The sequence below is a fragment of the Atheta coriaria genome, unplaced genomic scaffold, assembly GCF_025399875.1.
Source record: "Atheta coriaria isolate IRGN ID8LTWV9N9 unplaced genomic scaffold, Caltech_Dcor_3.1 hic_scaffold_9_pilon, whole genome shotgun sequence".
In the NCBI taxonomy this organism is placed as follows: domain Eukaryota; kingdom Metazoa; phylum Arthropoda; class Insecta; order Coleoptera; family Staphylinidae; genus Dalotia; species Dalotia coriaria.
The window spans coordinates 437960-454257 of NW_027045451.1; the positions used below are offsets into that span (position 1 = coordinate 437960).

A 16298-nucleotide genomic window follows, 5' to 3' on the forward strand; every position below is an offset into this window, starting at 1 on the left:
AGAACGTCGAGGGAATTATTAACACAATAATAAAATTGTTTTGGGACTTGGTTGGAGCAGCGTGGCTGATTTAATAAAGATTTCTGTGCGCTGGGCGAGCGCGGGCGCTTGCTATTCTTGAGTCGTCCATCAGACGATGTAATTATGCCGTTTTGGGTTCTGCGGGGTCGTCCGGCAGCGGCGCGCACATTCCGGGCTTCCTATGTCTTCTACGCTAAACTCCTAGTTGTAAGTTTAATAAAGTGACCAGTTCCGACCCGACAGGGGGAAATCCGCCGCCATGCCTTGAGGCGCACATAAATTATAACCGTTATTTATTATTCCGGAAAATCTCGCCGTCTCCTGACAGCGCAAGATTTGCTTAATGCGTCCCTATGAGATAACGAGCTAATAATATATGCATTGTTGGAATAAGCCAATCTTAATTCATCATAACCAGTGAATAAAGTATAGTATTTTCAGTTGTTATAAAATTTTGAACAATTTTGACCTTATTTTCAGATTATACTTAGATTTTATAAAATAAAGAAAGAAAATAACCTTTTTCTACTTCCACCTCGTGACTAAAATACTTTAGTCATAAGGTGAGAGTGGCTAAAGTGCCGTTTAGCACACTTGATACTAAATATGCTGATAAAATATCGAAATATTGCTGAAAGCGACATCTAGTGAAAGAGTAATAACATTTTCCGCAATATCCTACTTTATGAACTTGGGAATAATATTTTTTTGCAAACTTTTTCCAGCCTCTGGGGAATTATTTCGGCTCTCGTTAATATGAACCATTAATTCCGCAAAAGTAGATATAATGAGCGGCTTTTATTTGCACAAAGTGGAAAATGTTAAAAAGCTGATCAAAAGCCTCATTAGAGCGACTTTCGCGTGTGCGGTCGGTCGGTGTGGACAGTAGAACAGTGAAACGCCCGCGGAACGTGGGCTTCATCATGAATGCATAAAAAAATATTCCATACGTTTTCCATATTTAGCTTCGTCGTTTTTTTTTCCTGTTTTGCGTTGTGTTGTGTTGTGTACACACATCTCTTTGTTTCGTTTTGCAAGTGCATAAATGATGCCCGCTTTATATTTGCGTTCTCAAATTGCGGATATTGTAATAATTCCACACAACAACAAAAAAACTCTACGCGAGTGTAGAAAAGTGTACTTTACGAGATTTCGTCGCGGTGCGCGGCAAAACTATTCCACAGCCGCACACACTTGTCGTAAGGGTGTTTGGGGAATGAGCGCATTGTTGTTTACCATCGCATTGTGCAATTTGTACGTTTGCATTATGCGCCACATTTTTGCATTCAGCGAAAAAGATTGCACGGTCCTTTTGTGCGCCGGTCGAACGCCCTCTTGTCGTCGTTGTCGTCGTCGCGGTGGCGGTTTCACAGTACCACCCCCATTGTCGTCATTACCATTTCAAATTAGCCCGCCTCACCGCAACTATAGCACACTCCGGTGGTACTGTACTGGCGTGGCGGCGAAAAGGGAATAAACACCGACTGTGCAACGTCGGAAACTTTATTTCGTCGCGTATCACATTGTTAATTTGAGCGACAACAAAAGTTGGCATTTTTGTGCTTGTGCACCAACGGGCCCTCGTCACTTTTGACGCCAAATGAATGCTCGTAGCTGGCTGGCACGTTCGAGACGGATTTGAATGTCACGGGACATCAATGAGGCTTTGCCGCGAATGTTCACATCGGACAAGTTAATCCATGTTTACAACTGTTTACGCATGTTATATAGAAAGATGATATTGATTTTTGACTTACCAGGAAAAACTGTGATTTTGTCATCTCTTCTGTGGATGCATCTGAAAATAAAGACAATGTTAATATTAATTATGGTCTTGTATTGCACCGTAGGAATATCCACGCGCACAACCGTGGCTAAACCCGTCGATAAAGCACTTTAGGCACGACATTGGCCGACTGTGATTAAATTTCTACTTTTTTTTGTCTCAAAACCATGGAAAAAGTGAAGCTTTAAATGTGGAAGTAGAAAAAAGTACTAAATGTTCATAATTTTGTCCAGAAAAACAAAATTTGCCACTAATTAACCAACTTATTCATAAAATATCAACAAACCTCATTCCCCATATCCCTCAACATCGATTTGTGGCCTCCTGGTGTCCCGGACAGCATTCTGGAGCACCGGAAAAAATCTGTAAATAAATTTCATGATCAAAAAATTATATTTTTCATCAATAATTAAAAAATGTTAATATTTTTATAACCGTCTACCAAAATAAACATTTTTTACACATTTCAAGTATCAAGAAACAAGATATTTCCTATACCTATTTGAATTCAGATTCCAGCGTGTTTTAATCAACGAGATACACGTAAGTGACACCTGCTAAATTTCCACTCATTGAAATAACGCATCACAAGATCCAACCTAAACACACCCACCCACACACACGTCTGCACTAACCGAATATCGAATTCTGTCGCTAATGCAAGCCGGGGCTGCACTAAATAGCTGCAAATAGTAAACGACAAACAACCGACCAATGTGTTTACTCACACATATACCGGCGCAGCATCAAACACACCAAACCATCAAACCGTTTTACATTATGTTGTTACGAATCTGGCCCACGCCGTGTGCATGTTCCCTCCGCCACGGTGGTGTCCATCGTGTGTACACAACGTGTGGCGGTAGTAAATACAGTTATTGCCTTCGCATGGGCACCATATTATCCTCGGCTTTCGGACGATGCTGTTTTGCAAATACGTTTCGTTGTAATCGAATTACCGCGCTCGCGTAGTGCACTTTGATGTATTATCAAATATAATTCGTTTGCAGCAAGTGTTTCGCGCACGCACACCTTGTTCGAGTGGGTAACGTGATTAAATTCGGCGCGCACACTCGAGTGTCAATTATTCAGACTCGCGAAATTATTACCGCATATTTGTTATCAATTTGAATTTTTGCGTGTTTTATGAAATTTGCGGCGCGCAAACAAGCGTAAAGTCTCAACGACACAACACACTCGGAGGGCGGGGGCGCCCGAAACTTTCGTAAATATTAAATTAATTAAATTAGTAGCGAAGGATTCCTCTTCCACCAGCGCCTAGCACATACATTTTCAGCGCACGCAGCTATTAGACGCTCTCGGAATAAAATTGGGTCGGGCTAAAGTGATTAATAGTCGTTTACCTTTCCCACCGCGCCTTCTAATTAGGCAAACACAGCGCCGAGGATTTTTACTGTTTATTAATAGTATATTATATTTTATTCACGTGTGTGCGTGTATTATTTACATTCTAAGTATCAAGTACGCTAAGTGGCACTTTAATTTCAGTTATTTTTATATTAAAGTTCCACCCCGTGACTAAAGTCGGTGACTAAAGTACTTTAGTCACACCCATGATTAAAATACCACTTTTCGTGCCTTAAAACCGTAGAAAAAGAAGAAATAAAAAAGGAAACATTTAAAAAATCTATCCAACACATAGTAGAAACTATAAACTTGTTTGTTTCCGTTTAATATTTGATTTGCAATGTAATCAAAGCACTTGAAACACTAGAAATGGAACTGCGATGAACGCAAAGATTAAAATCCAATTTCAACAACTATTCCCCCAAGGCTGATATCGTGATAGATTTATATGATCTCGTGATTTTGCGCACTACCCCCAAATATAGTGTCGCGAATTGCTTGTTACACTCGCAGAGCGTCGTGATAATGGCCGCATGTAAAACTCAGGAGCATGGCGGGCATGTAATAAATTCGACTCATAATTCTATTCAATTCATGGAATTGTAGTTAGTCCACTATATCATATAAACTGCAGGCAGCGTGCGCGCAACCCTGCGGGGGCGAATATATGGGCCATCATTAAAAATAACTTACAGTCTAAAATATCTATGCTTCATTTAGTTTTAACGCCGCGCGCGCATTCCACAAAGTGCCGCAGTAAATTAATTTCTAGCGGTTTGCCACCCACTCCGCCCCAGGCTGGCTGGCTGGCGCGATGGGAACAAAGAATCCTAATTAATTCGCATAATATTAGATAAAAATTTTAATTTTCGACGCGCGCGCGTGCAATTTTTTAGAGTGGTTTTTATTTACGAATGCGCTTTTTCAATCTCGGCGCGCGCGCGGGCGCAGCGATGCAATTATGTGGGGCGAATTGTGTTTCGTTCGTTACGTCGTTACATCTCGCAGCCGGCTTTTCCTTCCTCTCATCGCTAATATCATCGCGCACTAAAACTTTTCGTTGCACTACAAGACTCCGACACACTCTCCGGCCACAAACCTAATACACAAGTGTAGTACTACACTGCTCCGCGCCTCGGATTCTTGGCGTTCTCGGCGAAATTTTTGCATGAGCTGTTTCGACGAAACTTAATGCGCATTTGATATCTGCACTAACTTCTACTCCAATAAACCAGATATATACTCATTCCGGTGCGCGCAGAAAACTCGAAAAACATTTTCTATATCTACTCTATAGATATATATATATATATACACTTATTCTTCGCCTAGAGGAAGTCGCTTGATCGCTTAAAGATAGCTCTCGCGCGGTTTTTCCTCGGTGCGCGCCGGCAAAGTGAGTAAGTATATACAATATACATCAAAGAATGTATCGTTGAGCATTGTTGTCACGCGCCCTCGTGTCTCTAAGGTGGCATCCATTCGCATCTCAAGCTTCCAATCAATAAATTTCACTTCGCACTAATACAACATTAGAAGAAGCATAAAAATCGCAAACGAGACAAAAATGTTAACAAGGGCACTATCAGGGTGTGAAATTAAAAAATACCAGTTAACCGAAAAACCGGTATTAAACTAAAATGCGCATCAGAAATCAAATTACAATTTTAAATCGAAAAATCTTCAAATTTTCTAATAATTTCTTCATTTTCTTGCAAAATTTGCACATTTTGGTGTTAATTTAACGTCAAAAAAGTGAAAATGGCTTACACTTATGCTCTCCATAAAGTTATACTCGTCCGGTCGACAAAAACCCCTAAATAGGATTAAATAGTTCAAAATTTGTTCACCAAAGCGCATTAAATTATTGATTCTCCCCTGAAACCACTGAAACAAACACGAATCCCACCGAAAACCAAGTGTATTATTCACTTGTGAATAACAATCCTTGACTTTCTTTGTCCCTGCGGCCTGAAATAGTTGGCATTGCGATAATAAACCCCGCTGGCGTAATGAACGCACAATGACAGCCCGAGACAGAAGCTCTTTCGGTATCAGTGCCAAACGTGGCCGCCGCACATCACACACTGGGGGTGATGGGTGATGCATGCGGCGAGCCCACACGCACGACATTAGTGCTCTCAAAGCGACGTCGGCGGCGGTGGCACCTTCACGACGCATTGAAAGCCTCGCGTCTGCCGTCACACGCCGCATACAATACCGACTGGAATTGACGATAATGTACATTATTTAGTCCTTTCGCAGAAAACAGAAAACTCCGCTCGGATAATAACTAAATGGTTTATACATTGTAGACAATGCAATATCAGATTTCGGTTTCTATTTGCGGCGCATGCTTTTTCCGAGTGTGTCGAAACACTTGAAACATCCGCATCGTGTTGTTCGATACCGAGTGGATGCGTCATTAAATAGTCATAGGGACAATGCGGCGCGGGCGAAATCAAGTGATTAAAAAATCAGCAATGAACAAGCGCGCGCGTATCACAATCGTGACCATCGACCGGAGTTGGGTATTTAATTAGTCATTTTGCAGTTTCGCAAAAATTGGCTAGCGTCCAGTGGATGACAATTACAGATAAACATTAACGACTTTGACGATAAACAAATTATGTTGCCGTTAAATGCACATTCGCATTTTATGTCCGCCATTACTTCCATTTTCCTCCTTTTTTTTTTCTTCCCCCGCACGCGTATTACAACTCTATTTACATATTAAAAATTAAATAGGTGCAAATGAAAAAGCAGAAGACGCGAGAAAAAAAAAACGAAATCAATTTCGTCTTGTTAGATCGTTACCATAAAAGAAAAACCAGCGATAAAACTGACCAAGAATCGCTTAGCAACCCTCGGGCATTTTTTACACCCCGTTATCTCTACGCATACCGAAAAGGGTTTTGTTTTATTCGCCTCGTAAATATAAATATAAAACATCGCGCGCAATGGAATGCCGGAAAGCGAGAGAAAGAGATGACGCATGCGCTGTAGCCAATTTTGGCGCACCCCTAATTGTTATGAATATTTGAAGGCGTCAATTTAAGTTTACGCCTTTTCTCGCGTGCATTTAGCTACCGGGAAATTATGCTATTAAAGTTACACATGTGTGCTGCGGGTGTGAAGCTTTTCCATCTTCTTGTTGACGTATAATATCTCTACCCCCACCACTAACACAACGTCTTGCCGAGAAGAAGCTGCAGAACACGTCAAGGTATAAAATAAAATAAAATACAATATGCCGAATTTATGTCCTCGTAAAACGCGACCTCACCCCGCACCCCTAACACCCACCCCGCTCACGCGCGCGAAAGAGATAAATACATATTTATAATAATTGTTTTCTCGACGGCGCAGCCTCGCAGAGATTACATTGTTTTGCGCCCCCGGGGTGCGGTCGCGACTTTAAAAAGCTTTCTTCAACCCTTCACGCTTCATACTCTTTTGTCCCATTGTACCACGCTAAGCAGTGAATGGCCGCCGGACTTGCCGACGACAGCCAACAACAATAATAATAATAAACACTTGCAGGACGAAAAATTGCGTCTTCAAATTCTATTTACAATACAATAGTATATTTACGCTTAGACACAACAATAATGCCCCGTGTGCACTGTGCCGCGAACCGGGGAGAGTGTACCTTTCTGGTTCCGTATTAAGACGAAAGTGGCGCGGCGCGCATCCGGAAGGAAGCGCCCGGGATGGAGGAGAGAAGAACAACGGCAAAACACACAAGAACTTTCGACCCTTCGCTCTAGATTAAATAGAGAATAATGGCCGAGGCACTTCTTATAAATATAAACGTCGTCGAGCGCCACAGTCTCATTCGCGCCCTTGGCGCGGCAATATGCACACAACTTTCGTTACCTGCAGTCATAAAACCCAAATTGCTACCTATTACACACAATTAACACCGGGGTAATGCCTGCTACACATGTTATTTCTTACGAATTCACCAGAAACTTATTTTTTCCACACGAAAAGTAAGGAAATTTAATCACAGGTCGTGGCTAAAGTACTTTAGTCACGGGTTGGAGTTTAGGCCTGCGTATTATTATGTGAAACTTTGAATTAAAGTGGAAATAGAAAAAAATAGCATAAGGATCACGTGGTTAAAGTGCCACTTAGCGCACTTGATGATTAATAGGGTATTTTCAAGCAGAGATATTTAATTTTATATTATAACTAAAGTTTAGTTAGGTAACTTGTGGTTTCACGCAAAATTTGCACATATTTAATGAAAAATTATTAGTTTTGATAATGAAATAAGTTTGAGCAACAAATTTGCATAATAGCACAATTCGCAAAAATGCCTTGCGCGTTGCACGCGAGCTGAAAATTTGGAATTTATCCCCAGATAATGTTGCGGAGTTCTTGTTGTCGCTTGCATTAGCCCCGGGAGCTGAAATTATTCAGGAAGTGTATTTGCACGCGACCCAAATTCTTTTCGGCTCTCTCAAACGTGCCATTCAAGACGCTGGCGCGCTGCGCGAATTTAATTAGGAAGGGATAAAAAGGAATGCGGCGCCGATCTGTTTTAAAGACGCGATGCTGCTGCGACAAAGCGACTAAATATTAAACACAACATTTTGTTTACAAGACAATGCAAATAATGCGTTAATTGTGTCGCTTTGCGCGCCGAATTATTCTATTTGCATTAAAAAGCGATGCGCGAATTTATGGAATGCGAAAAAAACAATTTTCCGAAATGTATGCATAACTGTTGGACGTTTATGGCCGTTACTTTTTCAGCGCCGCCGTAATCGTAAGCATTGACAATGTCGAATGCAAAAAGCGCCGAATTGCTTTTCGCCGCGGCGCGAGAATTCGATTTGTTTATGCGATGCAGAAAACTCTTTCGCGCATTACGAGTGAAAAAGCCATAAAACAGACCGACCAACCACCGCATAAAACACATACATATTTTCAATGTCTCTCCGAAAAATGTAATATTCCTGCCAGCCAGACTCAGAAACATCAGAAACATCCACCAGACGGACCATAAACCGATTGATTTGAAACGCAAACAGCACACGGCGTGCCTTTTCTGTTGACTTATTAAACTTTTCAGCAGTGATAAACATTTTATTTACACAATCCTGTTTAATTTCTAGTCTGAGTGTTGATCTAAGTAAATTATTCGCATTCGAAACTTCCCGAGTTATGTGTGTGTCCCACGTGAAAATTTCGCTGAGACTAGCTACTAGCAAATTCACTTACAACTGCATACGAAATAATTATTACTTTTGCCTAACTCCATAACATGTGTATAATTTAATGAGCAAGTTGCTAATAGTACAAGTTTCACCCAGCGCCGGGCTTTACTTATACGGAAGTTGTCTAACTCGCTTAGCCCCAGCCGAGCCGAGTTGGCGAGCAAAGAATGACGCGACTCGGGGGCCGAGCAAGGCAGTGCTTACATTTTAAACACTTTCAACTAGTTGAAAAACTCGCATTTGCAAGAAATCCACCTTACCACTGCGAAGTGTAATAGTTGCTATGCAGTATCTGCAGCCCACAGGAATATCTGCTACCAGCATCATCAACATCACGAGATTCTAAAGGCAAACATGTATATTAAAAACTAGGATCATTCAATTAAGTTGTATACTTACAATTTCAAACAGAAAACACAAAAAATGGCGGAATTTTGATGTCGATGTGCAGCGGCATGCGGTATTGGAGGTTACACAAACGCAATTTCACTATTTCTACGTTAAATCGCAATTGACTAACAATATCTATTCACTAACATGCGATTAACTATTATACCTTCGTATTTACACATACTCAACTTGTTCAAGCTTGTTTTTATTAATTTTTATTAGTTTTTAATGAGCAGAATCGTAGATGTGACGCACACGCTGAGTTGCAAAAATGGAAAAGACGCCAAGCGCACTGCTGCCAACCTTGAAAGTTGCAGCGCGTCAAATTAATTGCAGATTTCTATCATGTAGCGCCCTCTAGCGGTGACAAAATGAATTTAAAAAAATTCCTAATACAAATGAACTGATTCAATAAGTTGCAAGACAAAGTTTCTACATCCGTCATATTTGTTGCGAGATGGGGCGAGCTGTATTTGTTTTGGCAGCCGTATCCAATCCAGTTTTTGCGACTTAAACTGCTGCGGCAATGAAAAATGTCACTTGTGTAAACTCTCATCGTCATCCCGAATTCAATGTAATTGCAAACAATGTCCGGCGAAGAAAAGCTTTCCATTGTACTGGATTTATTTACCGCGTTGAAAAGCAGTGATTTATTTTGTTTAAAATATAAAATCAAAATATTAATGGTGATAATTTGGTTGTAATGAAATTTTAATTAATTTGAAAATGCAAACAGTGTGCAGCAGGGAAATTTAATCATTTTGATAGTTTTTGTGTGTTGGCAGCAGTGAGTGAATTGTATACAAAGGTCGAAAAGTTTCATAATAGTCGGAAGTGAACTGGAAAAACAAGTATAGTACACGACAAGAAAAAGGAAGCGCATGTTTTCCGCAAGACAAATACTCCACCCGACCGCCGCCCCCCATACAAAACGAATGTGTGCGCTGATGTACACGCGCGTCGATTTGTGTGTTATTTATTTTTCCACCCCCGCGGCGCGCACAAAATGCAACTAAACTTCGTTTGACAAATGGACTTATGAACAAACGCAATGAAGCGAACAAAAAGCCATAGTAGAGTGCAGCGGCACAGAGCGAAGCGCACCAGCTCACCAATACCGCCGCCGCCGCCGCCCCTGGAAAAGTCTTTCTTGTTTTATACGCTTTTAGTTTCCCTTCAAACACAACACCATCTACTGAATGTTCGCCGTCAAGAAATCGGCGTTGGTTTAATTGAATTTCACCAATTGGAGAATTTTAAGCGAAACCCTTCTTCGCTACAGCTTTTACTTAAATTACTGCGGAAGGCAAGAGTTCCACCAACTTGTGAACATGGCGGATGCAACTCCACACAATAAAAGTGTGCGCTGTAAATACAATTCGAAAACAATTGGGCGACAATTCGCGACTAATTGATTTCAACTTGTTCATGAGCTTATTCCACCAATAGTTTTAATCCCCGGTTTCACTCACGAATATCTAAAATAAAGAAGTTGTTTCCGTACGCGTCTGTAGTCACAGAAAAGTAACAATGAAGTAGAATGGCGGGAAGTTTAAAATGGCTGAAAGTATAGTCTATGGAAGTATAGTGTACAGTCTCCATAGTGTAGTCAATTGGATTTGATGTTGACGTAGCTGTCGGTAATACAGTGTGATAATACAGTGTGATGGTACTATAGTACTTAGGTTTGAGCTTCATTGCTGGAATGCTAGATGACGTTAAAGTAGTCAAATAGCCAGATGCAGAGGTATTATTGGCTAAACAATTTCTTTATTTTATTTAAACAATAATTTTTTATTATAATTAAAAAGTAGCCTATAACCATTCGGGGTCCACTAAGAATATGTGTACAAATTTTCATGATAATCGGTTAAGTAGTTTATGCGTGAAAGTGTAACAAACATCAGGACTTTCGCATTTATAATATTAGTAGGGATTATACCACGTTTTTATCCGCCGACAAAAACAACAATAATTTAATTATCCGAAAACGTTTCAATTAAGTAATATGGTTGCATTTTCATTAGGATTACGACGCGCGCAATTTACAATTGCAGCGAAATGACAGCGCGCCATTCGATTACATCGAATTATTGTTTTTGACAGTTTTAATGCCGGCCGATACGCATCTAACTGGGGCGGCGGTGTCGCGCATGTTATAATTTAATGCGCGCGCTGTCGCATCGGTAATAATTTATTAATTGCCACAATTTCCGCTCCACGCCGAACGTAAATTCTCGCTCAACGTTAAAATCTTTTAAAATTCTATTATTATCCACGTTAAATCCACCAAAACGGTGATTATTTACGTGATATACATGATCGAGGAGTGGAAAACACTGACAATTGACAGCTGTCAACTCTGGTGATAACATAAACTTTAATTCTTGACATAATTGTAGTTATTTATCATTAAATATCAAAATTTCTTTCTAAAAGTTGATTTTTTTTATTAATTTTGTTGTTTTTCACGTTAAATGCCGCAAAAACGCGATTATTTTATTTGTACGGTGCCCTGAATCAAGTCACTGGTACCGCTAGCTTCATACGGTACTTTGAACACGAGTCACTTCTACCGCTAGTCTTGTACGGTGCCCTGAATCGAGTCACTTCTACCACTACCTTCGTACGGTGCCTTGAACACGAGTCACTTCTACCGCTAGTCTTGTACGGTGCCCTGAATCGAGTTACTTCTACCGCTAGCCTTGTACGGTGCCCTGAATCAAGTCACTTCTACCGCTAACGAAGTACGGTGCCTTGAACACGAGTCACTTCCACCGCTAACGAAGTACGGTGCCCTGAATCGAGTCACTTTTACCGCTAGCCTTGTACGGTGCCCTGAATCAAGTCACTTCTACCGCTAGCCTCGTATCTATCAACTTGGAAACTCCTATAACCTATAATTTTATCAATCCAAGATCACAATCAGTTGTCAACTGTCAATTATCAACATTTTGCACTTTATTACCGATAATTCCAATCATAACCTCATTTCCATCATGTTTCAATCCATAGATAACAAGATTTATTATTCACAAGTGGATAATATAATGATAATACGTTGTATGGCAAACAGAGAAGCAATAATCGCTCACATCGTGTTATCCGTTCTAATTAATAGAAAATCTGCTCGTCGTAATGCTGGAGGCGCGCACAATGCGTTCACGGATGTAATAGGTTTACTGGGCTATGGCCTGATTTCGGGGGGCGGCTGGAAATAGCCAGTATCGCGGTTCGCGGTTAACTATTATCAATATGTGTGCTGCGAGGAGCGTAAGCCTTCCAAAGTGGCCTCAGTGCAATCTATAATGTAAGCTTTCATAAGCAGACGCATTATTCGCGACCGGAAGTAACCCTTTCATCCATACACACTCCAATTTCATTAGGGACATAATACAAGATAATTTAATTACTAGATATTTAATGTTTTAATTTTAATTAATTTTATTTTTTGATTTTTTCGAGGTTTTGTCGTCTTTTCCGGGCACTTCCGGGAAGTTATAAGTGGAGTTCACCTTGCTGGTTAAGCTACCTGCACGCCGTTTAATCAATTTCTGCTTAAGACTTTTTAATTGACAGATTACGCCGGATTCACATCACTTTTTGCACTTTTGCACACGAAAATAATTAATTTCGCAAAGCCCCGCAAGGCGGAAATCGATTATGCGATTGATGAAATTTAATTTAAGCGTTTAGTCGCGCGCTCGCGTTCGTGCTCCACTCTGGCTGATGAACAAATCGAAAAACTCGCATTCCGCCAAGGTCTCTTCCGGTTTTCCGCCGCCCCCGTCGTATAGATGTAGATATATACATTATAACAAATCAGTGCTGGCGTCGGAGTGCCGCCCGTTTCAAATTTTACTTTTTTGTCCCTCCCTCTGCTCGCCTGACGGTCTGGCACTGATTTAAACATTTTAATAAAGCTGTACCGCAAATTGTTTATAACGTCGTGTATATGCGACTCGATGCGCCCAGCTTACACGAGCAAATCGGTTAATTTAAAATAATAGCAATATGCAAATCGGCATCTCTCTCGCGGATGAAGCAGTCGTTCGCGTTTTTTTTTCTGCTTTCGCCTTTTGTGCGCTCGCCGGAATATGGAATAAATTTTCATACATTTTCTAAATTTTATTGCGTCATCCATAAACGAACATGGTGCATGGATAGTAAGAAAGTCGACATTGTAAAATGTGATTTTTAGTTTTCTTCGGGGCAAAGGAAAAGTTTTTTATGATTTTTTCGCGAAAATTTAGAGTTTTTCGTAAAATTTTTAAGTAAAAAGTTTTTATTTCGAAAATTACATAGTTTTTTGTAGTTTTATTAAAAATTTTGTTTTATAACAAACAAAATTGTTAGTTTAAAGCTTTTTTGTTTTGTTTTCAGTGAAAAAAAAGTTTTTTACATTTTTTCATTTTTTTTAGTTTTTAACCTATAACTTTGTAAATATTTATCAAATATTACTGGTGATTAGCGAAATATTTTTGCAATTAAATTCTCTTTCTAATGATATTTTTTTCAATTATGCATGTTTTTAAACAATTGAGTTACAACAGTTTTAAAATACAACAATTTTTTTTCCAATATTTTTTTATTTTTGTTATATTTTTATTAATATCTTAATAAATAACAATACAATATTATCTTTTAAAAGCGACACATTTTAACAATTAAATTCTCTTTCTAATGATATTTTACTCAATAATTTCTGATGAGGAACAACAAAGTTACAAGACATTAAACTTGAGGCTTTTTTAGCAAAAAATTTAAGATTAATGAATTTAAATACTTTCAGTCTAAAATCCACCAAAATCAACCTCTGCAACATTCCAAAATGAAATTTCCTAGCCACCCTTTGAGTTAAAAGCCACAATTAAATATTGATGTTGTGCTCGCAGATTGTTCACCCCTTGGTGCGTAAAACTTAAAACATAGTCCGGGTCCTCCCCCAGCTCGAGTTAGAAGTGTCATCAAAGCGCAGCCTTCAAGTTGCTTACCTTGCGCAAACACTCGAAAACAATTAGTCCGCCGGTGCGATATTTTTCCTGTTTCCTTTGTTCCTCTACCCGGCGAAAATTTATGTCCCGCGGCCAAAAATTGGACATTACCTTAAGCCGGCGTGGCGCCGCCGCCGCCGTTCATTAATTTTATGATGAACGCATTGTTTAAGTTAATTTACAACAAATCGTTGGCACGCGTAATTTATGATGCGCCGTATGGTGTAAGCCCTCAAAGCGTTCGGCAGAAAGTTTATCGGGCGAAGGATACCGCAATATTTCACCATTTAAGCTCGTTCGCAGTGTGTACCCACTTGCATAATACAACAACATAATGTAAAATTCAGAATGAACTTGTTATATTGTTTAGCAACTAATGAACTAAGTTCGTGTGCGGCGTGCGCGAGTTTGGAGCGCGCCGCCGTCCCACTCAGAAGACTTCATTCTGTAAATTACTGAAATGCACCGGATTAGTTGATAATTTTCGGCGGAGAAGGCGGAGGGTTCGAAGGTTGATTCATGAATTCCGACTTTCATATCTATCGAAGAATGCTTCCAACAATTTTGTTATCAAAGTAGAAGTTTATTTTAACTTTTGAAACTTTAAAGTTGAAATTCTTTGTTAAAATAAGAAGATTTTTATGTGAAATTTAAAAGTTTTGTAACTCAATTGTTTAAAAACATAAATAATTGAGTAATATATCAGTGGAAAGAGAATTTAATTACAAATAAGTTCAGCTTTTAAAAAATGAAATTCGAGTAATATGTACAAAGATATCGGTAAAAAAATAAAAAAAATCAAACTTAACAAAAAATATGAAGAAAAAATCAGCAAATTAAAAGTGTTGTAACTCAATTGTTTATAAACATAAATAATTAAGTTAAGTATCAGTTGAAAGAGAATTTAATTGCGAATAAAATGCACTTTTGAAAAATTATTTATCAGTAATAGATATAGAGCAACAATAAAAAAAGTAAAAACTTTTAATTTTCTCAAATAAAAAAACGCCTAAAAACAAAATTAAAACTGTTATAAAACAATAACTATAAGTCATAAAATATTAATTTTACTGATTTTAAATAACCATCACTATATACTATAACACTGCATTTAAACAAACATAAAAAACATTACCATCATTCCGTAATTCAAAGAAAACATAGAAAAAAATTGCTGCAACCTGTAAAAACGGAATAAATTTCGAATAAAACCATCTCGAACTCTTACACATCCGACAAAGGTGTGCATCGGCAACGCGGAGTTTTCGAACTTTACAAAATTGATAATGTATTCGCGATGCGATAAAGCAAACAGGGCTCGCTTCACGGCGCCGTTCGAGGCACGAAATTTATGTATTGTATGTTTGCGCGATGATGCTGATATATACAAGTGGATATTCTTGTTTCGGAAATATTGCATTTGCGAAAGTTGAAAGTTTATGTAACCCTCGAGATCCGCATCTATCGCAGACAATGTTGTCAATACACGCATCCATGTGAATACAACACGCAAGTAAATTTCCCCAAAATGCAAAAAAACAAAAAAATTATTTTGAATTTTTTTAGTTTTTTACTTATATCTTCTTAAATATTTATCAAATATTACTGGTGATTAGCAAAATATTTTTGCAATTAAATTCTCTTTCAAATGATACTTTATTCAATAATTTCTGATTAGAAACAACCAAGTTACAAGACATTAAACTTTTGGCTTTTTTAGCAAAAAAATTAAGATTTATGAATTTAAATACTATCTGTCTAAAATCCTCCAAAATCCACCTCTGCAACATTCCTAAATGAAATTTCTTCAAAAACACAAAAAACAAAAAAATTATTTTGAATTTTCTTCATAAAATTATTAATTTTCCCATGACAATTATGATAATATCATTGTGTAATTAACATATACATATACATTCAGGTTAAGGGATGGGCGCCGCCCTTAAGTTGGTGCTAAGTAAGTTGGAGTGGCTTTGGTGTTGCAGGAACTCGGAATCATACAGTTAAAATATATTGAATGCTTATTAAATTGTTCCCGTCTGGATATGAGCCCAAGTCGGGGCCTAGATAGCGCGCGAAGCGAAACTTCACTCATGGGAGTTGGGAGTTTTCGAAAGTATAACCGAAACCCCGAGGTGGCACTTCCTTATACACGACCACATGCGCCGAAAAGCAACATCCAGGACCTCCACGCATATACGTATACATATTTTGAACCGATTCGTTCTCTTATTGTCTCGTTTGTCTTCGCTTAACCTTTAAATATATAACCTTAATAAACTTGCGCCCTCTGTGTACCAGGGGAGTTGAAAAAATAAAATATTTGTTTTAAAATGGAAAAAATTTAATATTTTGATGTTTTTGGGAGTTTTTAGTTGAATACCGGTTTTTCGGTATAAAATACCGGTATACCGGTTTTAATACCGGTTTTTTACACCAAAAATGAAAATATTTAATTTTTTCTTGTTTTTGGTGTAAATTATGGATGTGAATTTTAAGGTCAATACCGGT

The 16298-nt window shown here is 38.6% G+C and overlaps 1 protein-coding gene and 1 long non-coding RNA gene across 4 annotated transcripts in view; one reads left to right on the top strand and one right to left on the bottom strand.

Annotated features, from left to right (window-relative positions):
* Positions 1 to 9053, bottom strand: part of LOC135799147 (uncharacterized) — a 28695-nt gene extending 19642 nt beyond the window's left edge. Inside the window, exons 1-4 of the long non-coding RNA XR_010549892.1 lie at positions 8803 to 9053; positions 8664 to 8745; positions 2094 to 2170; positions 1779 to 1819 (exon numbers count right to left, since the gene is read on the bottom strand). This is a non-coding gene — a long non-coding RNA (uncharacterized lncRNA). The remainder of the gene's footprint in view (positions 1 to 1778; positions 1820 to 2093; positions 2171 to 8663; positions 8746 to 8802) is intronic.
* The window catches only part of LOC135799146 (uncharacterized), a 122925-nt gene that overhangs the window by 42873 nt on the left and 63754 nt on the right, over positions 1 to 16298 (top strand). The gene's annotated exons all lie outside the window — the stretch shown is intronic.